The sequence below is a fragment of the Ursus americanus genome, chromosome 33 (genome assembly GCF_024610735.1).
Source record: "Ursus americanus isolate L20-20 chromosome 33, mUrsAme1.1.p, whole genome shotgun sequence".
NCBI lineage: Eukaryota > Metazoa > Chordata > Mammalia > Carnivora > Ursidae > Ursus > Ursus americanus.
In genome coordinates this window covers 17,441,970-17,449,638 of record NC_142159.1, presented here as the reverse complement: position 1 = coordinate 17,449,638, position 7,669 = coordinate 17,441,970, and positions in this window count along the sequence as shown.

The following is a 7,669-nucleotide window of genomic DNA, read 5'->3' as shown; positions in this document are numbered from 1 at the left end:
GGCCTGGCTCTTAATCTCCATGATATATTACATCATGAAGTTATTTCCTTTGAGAAAAAAATAGCAGAGCAGCAGCAAAGAGAATGGGAGGGAGGTGGGAGGCAGCTGCCCTCTGTCAGCCCAACAATCCATCAGTCAGCTCTGCTGAGCGAGCCCCCTCTGCACCCAGCACCAGGGGCGGGGGCACCGTCAAAAAGGAAAGCTGAAAATTTCCAAACTCAAAGGTGACTACACCCAAGGAGTGGGATGGAGGGGGATGGTTCCAGCAAACCAGGCACCTGTTTGAATCAGAGACCCTGCCCACGTAATGTCGTGTTGGTCCTTGCCCGCCCAAAGGATGCGTGGCCTAGCAGGGGCCTTGGGACACCTGTTGTGGAGGTCTCAAAGCAGACAGGTCCCATCGGGGCCCCCCGGGGTCCAGCGCTACGAGGAAAGGAGGCTTCAAGGCACAAAAAACTGACCCCAAACCCCACGGTCTCGCCCTGTCCCACTCCAGCCAAGCCCGTGTTCTCCTTCAAGGGCTGGTCGGAGCCCTGCCTCCTCCGGGAGACCGTCCCTGGCCCGAGTGCACAGGACCCACCCCGGCTCTGAGCTGACCTTCCCGTCTGCGTCGTCACGGGGCACGGCTCACAGCCTGGTGTGGTTGACTGGTTCCCGCCGATGACTGTGTCCTAGCGTTTGAGGCAACATGACTCTGGCCAACCTGGAGTGAACAGCAGCTGTTTGCTGTGTGCTCACAGGCAGGTACTAAGCTCTCTGAGCCTCCACTCTCTCCCCTTCTGAAATGGGGACCATAATTCCAGCCTGATGGGATGGGTGTGGGTATTACATAAGACGGCACATGGGAACCGGGGGGTTCAGAGCAGCCCCCAGAGAAAGGTAAATTGGCTGAAGTGCAACACTGTCCCTTCCTGTAAGGAAACGAATTTCCGCGAGCGGGGGGCTGGCACCAGGGACGCTACCCCTTGCAGAAAGAGCCCAAAGCTTCGAGAAGCTACCCTGAAAGGTGTTGCATGTCTTTAGCAGCTCCAGAGGGAGCACCCCTCCCTCACCTGGACCCCTCCTGGGACGGAGTCGTCCCACAGACGATTAGAATGACAGGGAAAGCCTTCTGGTGCTGTGGAAACACGCAGAATTTGCTGTGTGATCTTGAGTCTGTCCCCGCCCCTCTCTGGGCCCATGTCAACCAGTGCCTGGGAGGGGAGACCCAACCCATAAAACAAAATGAAGAGCCGTGCCTGGCTGTCTGGAAGGGTGGGTTCTGGACCTGGCTTCAACTCCACGGGCCTCAGTTTCCTCATCCATATAAGGGGAGGCCCTCTTTGGATTGCCCTTATCCACCCCCACCTCATCAGCAAGTCCAAAGCCCCAGCCCGACTTCACCCTCTGTACCTGGGGTTGTCTCCAGACCCTTTGTCCCCCTCTTGCTACACCCAAGTTCAGACCCTCCTCGCCTCCTTTCTAGACCTCTCCGTCAGCCTCACGCTGACCGTTTGGAGCATAGCTCTATCCCTCGCTCTACCACCTCGTGGGGCTCCCCATGGCCTGCAAGACCATGGCTGGGTTCCTGGCCTTGGCATTTGAGGCCTCACCAGCCTGGCTCCAGCTCCTCCATCGTCTCCGACCCTGCCTTTGCAGCCTGCTCTCTCCTGCATCACGTGCCCCAAACCACACCCACACTGGCCTCCTGGGCATGGGGTCCCTGGAGGCTGTTCCCAGGATGGCCTGCTGGAGCCTCTGAGACCAGTCACCTGCCATACCAGACACGTGGGCCGTTGGGAGGATAACAAAAGAGCACGTTTCCAGGGCCTGGTATAGGCCAGGCATTGTGTCAAGCACTTTATATGCATTATATTGTTTAATTCTCTCAAATACTCTGCAAAGTAGCCATTTTTACTCCCATTTTAAAAACAAGGAAACTGAGAGGCGCCTGGGTGGCTCAGTGGGTTAAGCATCTGCCTTGGGCTCAGGTTATCATCCCAGGGTCCTGAGATCGAGCCCTGAGCTGGGCTTCCTGCTCAACGGGGAGTTGGCTTCTCTCTCTCTCCCTCTGTCCTTCCCCCTGCTCATGCTCTCTCTCTCTCAAATAAATAAAATCTTAAAAAAAAAAAAACAAGGAAACTGAGGCTGAAAGTTTAAACATCTTGCCAAGAGTCACACAGTGAATAGGACTTAGACCCAGACTTCCCAAGCTACCTGACTTTAGTGTGGTCTTCCCATAGCAGCTGTCACCATGATGCCCACCAAGGGGGGGGGGTGCTGCCCTCCCCCACTGCAGGTCTGCCTGGAGGCCAAGGTGCTGGAGAAGGACCCATCAGTTCCAGGGCACGGTGACTGCACACGGCAGTTCTGAAGAGGGGGAAGGAAGATGCCGCTTGCTGAGAGGCTCTGGGACGTTCTAGAGACTCCCAGAAAAATCAGCCAAGCTTGGGGGGAGGGCGGTAAGCAGATGGTAGAGAAAGAAAGCATCTAAATGAACTGGAGCCCCTGGGTGAGGGTCCGACACCAGGTTGCGGGGGGTGGGGGGCGTGGAAGACGGGGATGGCCAAGAAAGCCATTCACCCAGTGGGCACGGGCGAGCCTGCCATGTGGCAGGGCCAGGTGGGGTCCAAGGGACACAGCAGGGACACACAGGACTATGGCCTCCGTGGGGGAGGCAGGGTCTGTGCCACGCAGCCTGGGGGGACGATGGTGGCAGTGCACATGGTCACTTCCATTGCTGATGTCTTCTGTGGGGTCACAACGTGCCAGGCACTGAGTGGAGCCCTCTCCATCTCCTTCATCCTTCCAGATGTGCTGTTATGTCTCCACTTGGCAGATAAGAAGGATGAGGTCCAGAGAGGGACAGCAACTTACCCAAAGCCACACAGCAAGTATGTGGCTTGGAGAAATCTGAAACCCTAATGGGGGCTGCAGGGAGTGGTGGCACCTGAGGGGCTCCCATGAGAAAGGAATAAGGGGCCCCCTTGACAGGGATGATCTCTCTGAAGACCAAAATCTGAAGAAGGAGCACAGGACAGAGCGTCAGGAGTCTTGGCTTCCGGGCCCGCTCTGCCCTAACTACCCTTGTAGCCAGTTACCACTGCTCTCTGGGCTGCAGTCTCCCTACCAGTGCTTCTTAACATTTCAGGGGCGAGGATCCCTTTGAGATTCCGACGAAAGCCTGGACACGGACACACACAGAGGGGCAGGTGGGTGAGGCTGGGGGGTTGGCAGCTCTGAGGACAGGCGCCCAGGAAACCCGCAGCGCTGTGACTCTCGTTCAAGGCTGCACGCACAGCATGTGCTCCAAGGTGGCCAGGACCCGGCACAACGGTCACCCTCATGGCCCAGTCCAGGCCTGAGTCCCCGTGTCCACACCTGTGTGGCCATCGGCAGCCAAGGTGGCAGAGAACCATGACAGGCTTATGCAAAGTACGCGGGGGAGAGGGGACAAGGACATGGGGGTCAGGAAAAGCTGCCCATTTGCCTTGCATCTGCTTCCCCCTGTGCTCACGGAAAGAAACTGGCCACATTTGTTTTGGCCTAGAAGGAGCCGCCCCAAACCTCCCTCCTCCCCCTGCTGCCATGGTTGGAGGGGGATGGAGCACAGGGGGCGCCCCGAAGAGAGGCTTGACCCCAGGGACTTGGTGCTCTATCAGCTCCTCTCCTCTACCCGACCCTCCAATCTCTCTACCAACTTGCCCATCGCTCCCTTTGCTGCTCTGCACCCCCCAACCCGCCCTCCCACCCACCCACCCACCCCGGCATTTTCCTTCTCTTTCTTTCCTGCCTGTGCCGCCTCGTCTAGGACGAAGTTGGGCAGCTGGAAACCGAGCTCCGGTCTGGCTCAGCGGGGGACAGGGGCAGCAGGGCCTCCGCCCCTAGGAAGGTCTGGCAGACAGGCGGCTCCAGCCAGCCCGGTTCAGAGACACCCCAGTGGAGGGTCCCTGGGGAGGCCTCAGAGCCAGTTCTCAGGAACCCCAGCCTCACCAGTCACTCCTCTGAGAGAAGTTTCTAAGTAAAAGTGGAGCGGACGGCGTGGCCCCTGGAGGAGGCCACAGGCTGGAGAAAGAAGCAGAAACCGCGTCCCGCAGGGAGGAGGTGAAGGAATGGGGACATTGAACCCAGGGGAGGAAGACTCAGGGAGCTCCTGCCAGGAGAGGAAAGGGCCGTGATGGGGAAGGGGGGTGGTCTTGTTCCCTACGGCTCTAAGGGCCCAGCCCAGCCCAGGAGCCAGGGGCCAGGGGTCAGGCAGCAGGCTGTGACTCCTCTCCACTTCCTCGCCGCTAAATGGCCCCAGCCATCCTCGATGGGGCGAGTGAATGAGATGAAGGCGTCAGGAACCTGCTTGGTGCAGGATAGCAAACATCACGCACCCCAGTGTCGAAGGCTTTGCTCCTGGCGTGGGGCTCCCGATTTTAACCCCGATCAAAGGCTGGGGTCTAGGACTCGGTACAACCCTTCTAAGGTTCAGATCTGCCCAGCCTGGTTTCCAGTCCTGGCTCTGCCACTTACTGGCTGTGTGAGCCCCCCCAGGCATGTCCCTCTCTGAGCCCCGCTCTGCTCCCAGTGCCTGCCTGGATACGCATCACGGAGCGGGTGCCCGACAGGACCTCAGCTCCCTCGCTGTGCCCCGGCCCCCGTGGGCCAAGGGCTCCAGCGGCTGAGGGCGACTGCCTGAGCACGTGGGGCCTGGAGGGAGGACATGGCAGAGCCTTCGGGCAGAATTCCGACGTGCGTCGGGCACCCGGGGGTCGTACGGCACCTGTGCCACCATCCAGGGTGACTGCCAACCACACGAGTGAGAGTGGAGATGGGCTGCTTGTGTTTGGAGCCACCGTGACAGCCGTGTCTCATCCACCCACTCGCTGGATGGCTCCCACCCCGAAGCCACTGGGTTCCCACAAGGGACCAGGGCAAAGAGACCAGGGGGTGCTGTTATGGCCACCAGGAAAAGTTCTGTCCCTGCCCCTCACTGAGCAGGTCTTCTTTCCCTGGGCCTGTTTCCTCATCTGGGAAATGGGGCTGAAAGAATACCGCCTCCCTCACAGGCCCGTGTGGCCCCCGATAGCTGGAGGGAGCAGCTGGCCCAGTAACAGGTGCTCGGTGACGCCTGTGCACAGGTATCCAGGACGCAGGTGTGAGGGCATGTGGGAAATAGCAGGTTCTCACCTCAGTCTGCAGGGCACGTCATGTGATCCTCAGCTCCCTGAGAAATGTCAATCAAGTCTGAGCGTGGGAGTGGGGTCCAGGGCTCAGGGAATGGGGGGGCTAAGACGGGACTGGAGCCCAGGCCTGCCTGATGCCAGGGCTGCATGCACTCCGAGGCGCCGCGGCTGTGCTTATGAGCAAAGGCCTGGCAGGCAGAGATGGGAACCACCTGCTGGTGTACTAGTGCCTTCACCCACCCATGCCTTAGTCTCCCCATCTGTAAGAGGGGAGTAGCAGATGTGCCTTCAGGGGCTGCGGCGAGGCTCTAAAGACATGGTGCAAGGCCCGGCACACAGACTGCGCCCACATAACGTGGTTCCTGCTGTTTACCGTGCCGGCCCCCAACAGACCACACACAGGGACGGTGCCCATGGTGGCTTCATGAAAACGAAGACGCAAGCTTGTGAAGAGGGTGGGTCTCCACCCTGCCTCTTCCTCAAGCCCCCCTCCCCCAGCCCGGGAGCTCTGGGTAAGCTTGGAAGGCCAGGAGCCGGCACAGGTGGCCCCTCATTTCCCTAGAGCGCACGCCCGACTGGCAGCCCGTGGGACAGCGGTGGCAGGGACATCCGGCCTCAGTCAAATGGTTCACGCTCTGAGCCTGGACTGGTGGCCAGGCCCCCGACCACCACAGGGAAATGAAGAGGATCCTCGGGCCACTGCGGACACGGGCCCTTCCTGGGGTGGCCATGCAAAGAGGGCGGGTGCTGGGCCCACAGGAGCCCCCAGCCTTGCGAGTCAGGGGCGCCAGAGCAGAGGAAGGTAAAGCAAGGGCTTGGAGCTCCCCCCCCCCCCAGTTAAAAGGAGGCAAAGACATGGGGCGGGGAGGGGGTGCAGTGGAAGAGGAACGGCTGGAAATCACAGACCTGACAGAGCAGCTGGCAGAGAGCACGGGGGGTGGGCACTCGCCCCCAGGTTCAAACTCCGGCCCCCCTATGAACGAGCCGTGGGACCCCCTACTAGCCCTTCCACAGAAGGCAGATAACGGTTGGCCAGTAAGGTCAATGTCAGGCTAGATGAGACCACGTAGACAAAGCCACCTCTGCTGTGTCAGCGTGACCTTGAACAAGCCACTCCATTTGCTCCCAAACATTAACGGGCCCTACTCAGCCTCTAGAAACGCAGCTGCCACCTTTTCTGCCAGGGAACTCCAGCCCGGGCCCTCTGGGGGCTGCCCTACATCCTAAGAGAAGCCCCCTCTGGCACAAATCCCCACCTGGGGAAGCGGGGGGGGGGGTTGCTGCCAAGGGCAGAGTCTCCATCCCCTCCCCACAGCTCCGAGATCCTGCCGCCAACAGCCCCGATCAATGGACCCCGTGGCTCAACAGACCCTGGGACGGGGAGGTGTCACGTGGCTAGGAGCTCATTTTATGTCCTTTGGGGGCAGGCCAGGCCAGTTTCCCCTCCAAGTCAGCCGGCCCCTGTGGACTTAGACCCACAGATTCTGGCTCAAGCTAACTGGCCGTGGTTGCTCGCCACCATCCCCCCTCCCGCCCCCGTCATTTGGCCAATTGAGGTCTTTCCAAGGCAGATCAGTGCCGGGTATGGACATCTGGGGGGAGGACAGAGAATGGGTTTGGGAATCAGACCATCCCCACGGTAGGCCATACCCTTGGCAAGTCCCCACACCCCCGCACTCGTTTCCTCTTCTGCCAAATGGGAGCATGGCAGCGTGTACTCCATCAGGCTGCTGTGAGAAAACACAGTCCTCCAGAGGAACAGAACCAACAGAATATACAGATATACCATAAGGAAACTGCTTGAACAATCTTCGAGGTTTGGTAAGTGCAAAATCTGCAGAGCGGCCAGCAGGAAGAGGGAAGAGTCACAGCTGAGTCCAAAGGCTGTCCATCACCAGAATCCCTTCTGGCTTGAAGGAGGTCAGTCTTTGTTCTATTAAGGCCTTCAACTGATTGGATGAGGCCCACCCACAGAAGGGAGGACAATGGGCTTTCCTCGGAGTCCACAGATTGAAATGTCAACCTCATCCAAAAACCACCTTCATAGAAACATCCAGAATATTTAACTAAATACCTGGGCACCACGGCCCAGCTAAGTTGTCACATACACTTTAACCACCACGACACAGTAGCAGTGGCTCTCACAACAATGTACATACATGGTTAACATGGTTGAATCATTCATTCCGTATCTGGCATTGTTCTAAACAACTACACGGATTAACTCACTCAGTCGTCAGGACAGCCTGCGTGCATGTGCGTATGTGTATAATTACCCACCTTAGATAAAGAGAGAAGTGCAGAGAGGTTGCACAACTTTCTGAGGGCAGAGGCAGGATTTGAACCCAGATTGGAACCCATCTGACTCCAGTTCCCACACCTCCAGCCCATATTCCCAAACATCAGTGCCCGCCTTTCCTTCCATCACGCTGGGGGCCCCGCGCTCCTGACGTGAAGGACACACGAGCAACATAATGTCCCGTATATCAGCGTTTCTTGGGAGAAGCTGGCCAGCCCCC